Source organism: Oncorhynchus masou, unplaced genomic scaffold (assembly GCF_036934945.1).
Source record: "Oncorhynchus masou masou isolate Uvic2021 unplaced genomic scaffold, UVic_Omas_1.1 unplaced_scaffold_1366, whole genome shotgun sequence".
NCBI lineage: Eukaryota > Metazoa > Chordata > Actinopteri > Salmoniformes > Salmonidae > Oncorhynchus > Oncorhynchus masou.
Genome location: NW_027016704.1, coordinates 70,204 through 74,441, shown reverse-complemented (window position 1 = coordinate 74,441; position 4,238 = coordinate 70,204).

Sequence of the window (4,238 nt, the reverse complement as noted above, 5' to 3'; positions counted from 1 at the left end):
TGGGCATAGTGTCCTCTCCTGCTGACTTCATATATTGGTCAGAGATTCTGTCATGCATAGGTGTAATAGGTGGCAGGGAAGTCAGGCGCAGGAGAGTCAAATGGAGTGTAAAATGGAGTCTTTTAATAAAGTCCACGGAGTATGCTCCATAACACTAAATGTACATAAACAAACAAACAAACAAACATGGGTACGAGGACCCGACGCGCACCTATACAACAATCACACTACACTGACAATGCAACAATCTCTGACAAACACATGAGGGGAAAAAGAGGGGTTAAATACACAACAGGTATTGAAAACAGGTGTGTGGGAAGACTAGACAAAACCAATGGAAAAATGAAAAAAGGATCAATGATGGCTAGAAGACCGGTGACGTCGAACTCCGAGCACAGCCCGAACAAGGAGAGGCAACGACTTCGGCAGAAGTCGTGACAGGCAGGGGGAATTCAAATGGTGTTGCTATTTTATTGAGGATGTGGTAGAGAATGTGAAAGATCTACAATGATAATAATGGGAGAATTTTAGATTTTGAATATATGAATATGGTTTTTAGAATTATAAATATTTACGCGCCTAATACTGAAATAGAGCGCAATGATATTTTTAGAATTAGAAAAATGGTGTGAGGGAACTATTGTAGTTGGGGATTTTAATGTTAAAATGGATAGACTGGATATGACAAGAGGAGCAATTTTTTTTTCAGAAGTGATGAATCTGGGGGGTTTTAAAGAAGATGTTAGAAAAGGGAATGATTGATATGTGGAGAGGAAAATCCAGACAGAGAATTTTCTAGAAGGCAGGTGGTTTTAGGGGATTTGAAACAGGGATAGATCTGGTTTTAGTGAAAGGTTGAAGGAATTTTATGAAGAATATTATGTATGTTTTTGCAACTTTTAGTGATCATGCAGGTTTAACATTTTCAGTGGGTCTTAGATAAGGAAAGAGCAGGGGGTGGAGTATGGTGTATGAATGCAGGGTATTTAGAAGATGAAGAATATGGGACAACTTAAACAACTTAAATCTTTGATAGCATGTGAAATGGAGGACAAGCAGAAAGAGAATGATGTGTTTATGGTGGGACAAGGTTAAGGAAAAAATAAAAGTTTAGTTTAAGATATGCAAGGAAAAAGAGGGGTAGGATGAAAAGAAAATGAGTTGAGAGCTAAATTGGAAGAAGAAATGGGGAAGTGTGACAGTGAACCTAATTATAATATAGAAAAGTTTTTAGAGTTGAAAGAAAAATTGAGTAAATATGAAATAGATAAGTGTAAGGGGGCTATTATAAGAAGCAAAGCAAAGTATTTTTGAGGGGGAGAAATTCACTTTTTCTTGGATTAGAGAAGAATAAACAGAGAACATACACTGCTCAAAAAAATAAAGGGAACACTTAAACACAATGTAACTCCAAGTCAATCACACTTAGGAAGCAACTCTGATTGACAATAAATGTCACATGCTGTTGTGCAAATGGAATAGGCAACAGGTGGAAATAGGCAATTAGCAAGACACGCCCAATAAAGGAGTGGTTCTGCAGGTGGTGACCACAGACCACTTCTCAGTTCCTATGCTTCCTGGCTGATGTTTTGGTCACTTTTGAATGCTGGCGGTGCTTTCACTCTAGTGGTAGCATGAGACGGAGACTACAACCCACCCAAGTGGCTCAGGTAGTGCAGCTCATCCAGGATGGCACAATGCGAGATGTGGCAAGAAGGTTTGCTGTGTCTGTCAGCGTAGTGTCCATAGCATGGAGACGCTACCAGGAGACAGGCCAGTACATCAGGAGACGTGGAGGAGGCCGTAGGAGGGCAACAACCCAGCAGCAAGACCGCTACCTCCACCTTTGTGCAAGGAGGAGCAGGAGGAGCACTGCCAGAGCCCTGCAAAATTACCTCCAGCAGGCAACAAATGTGCATGTGTCTGCTCAAACGGTCAGAAACAGACTCCATGAGGGTGGTATGAGGGCCCGACGTCCACAGGTGGGGGTTGTGCTTACAGCCCAACACCGTGCAGGACATTTGGCATTTGCCAGAGAACACCAAGATTGGCAAATTCGCCACTGGCGCACTGTGCTCTACACAGATGAAAGCAGGTTCACACTGAGCACGTGACAGACGTGGCAGAGTCTGGAGACGCCGTGGAGAACGTTCTGCTGCCTGCAACATCCTCCAGCATGACCGGTTTGGCAGTGGGTCAGACATGGTGTGGGGCGGCACTTCTTTGGGGGGCCGCACAGCCCTCCACGTGCTCGCCAGAGGTAGCCTGACTGCCATTAGGTACCGAGATGAGATCCTCAGACCCCTTGTGAGACCATATGCTGGTGCGGTTGGCCCTGGGTTCCCCCTAATGCTAGACCTCATGTGGCTGGAGTGTGTCAGCACTTCCTGCAAGAGGAAGGCATTAATGCTATGGACTGGCCCGCCCGTTCCCCAGACCTGAATCTAATTGAGCACATCATGTCTCGCTCCATCCATGCTTTAGTCCAGGTCTGGGAGGAGATCCCTCAGGAGACCATCCGCCATCCATTCCATTGATAATTTGTGTGTGATTTTGTTGTCAGCACATTCAACTGTGTGAAGAAAAAAGTATTTAATAAGAATATTTCATTCAGATCTAGGATGTGTTTTTTTGAGCAGTGTATATTAGAAAGATTACATTTTCAAAGGGTGAAGTTGTCAATGTTTATGTAGAGATATTAGAAACAGTGCAGAATTTTTATAAGGATTTATTTAAGAAAGGGGAGGTGGATGAGGGGTGTGTAAAGGAGATATTGGATAGTGTGGATGTGCAAATTGATGTAGAGGATAAACAAATGTGTGATGGGAAGATAACAGTGAATGAAGTTAAAGTTACGATTAAGGGTTTACAAGTAAGAGTCCTGGAGTAGATGGGATAATTGCAGAGTTTTATAAAATATATGAATGTTTTTTAGCACCTGTTTTATTGGAAGTATATCAATATATGGAGGATAAGTGTATCAGAATCTATGGTGACAGGGCTGATTTTATATAAAAATAAAGGGAGCAAATTGAAACTGGAGAATTATAGGCCAATTAGTTTATTAAATTCAGATTATAAGGTATTAAGGTAAGGTAAAGGTAAAAAGTAGGGTGAAGTGTAATGGGGTTTTAACTGATTATTTTATTCTTGAGAGATCTGTGAGACAGGGGTGCCCTTTATCAGCTTTATTATTTGTTTTATTGGTAGAACCTTTAGCAGCATTTCTTAAAAAATATAATCTTGTAAATTGTGTACAGACTCCACAAGGATGTTTTAGTTTGATTCATCAATATGCAGATGATACCACTATAACAGTTAGAGATGAGGGAAGTGTAAAAAAAGGGTGATGGAGTGTTTTAAAGTATATGGACAGGCATCATGCAAAGGTTAACATGGAGAAGTCAGTAGTAATAAGATTAATGTGGGAATTTTCCTTTTAAAGGTGGTAAAATATTATTAAGGTGTTAGCAGTGTTTTTAGGGGTGAATGAAATGGAAGCTAGGGATTTGACATGGAGTGGTGTAATAAAGTTAGGAAGGTGGTAAATGTGGATGTCTTTGAAATTAAAAGGGAAAGTAATTGTAATAAATGTGTTGATGTCAATTTATGTAATGAATGTTTTGGATATACCAGAATGGGTATTATCTGAAATTAATAAGATTTTAGTAGATTTTTTTTATGGGATGGGAAGGGAATAGCTTTAAAACTTTGATTGCAGGTTATGAGGGGGGTTTGAAGTTGGTAGATTTAAGTGTAAGGAAAACAGCAATTAGAGTAAAAATGGTACAGAAACATTTATTTGGTGAATTGGATTATGGGTGGAAATTTTTTATTTAAGAGTATTTGCAGGAGGTTGGGAGGATTGGGGACAATGGTTTATTGAGGAGTATGAAGAAGGAAATGTTACGTAATATACCTTTGTTTTATAGAGAAGTGTTTGTGGCTTGGACAGTTTTTACCAAATATTTATTATGAATGTAGCCCATTTTAGAAAATATTTTAAAATCAGCCGATATTTTTAAATCCAAAGAGTGTAATAACATGTTTTGTAAATATTTTATGGAGGGCTGGGATGAGGCAGATATGTTATATGTCACCTGAGGTAATTCCTGGGTTCCTTCCATTTCAGGCAATATATGATAATGTGGTTGAAGTAGATGAAGAGATAAGTAAAACTACTGTGGAGAATATGTACAAGAAAATATTAGAATGTATTCCTGGGGAGTGGGTGATTT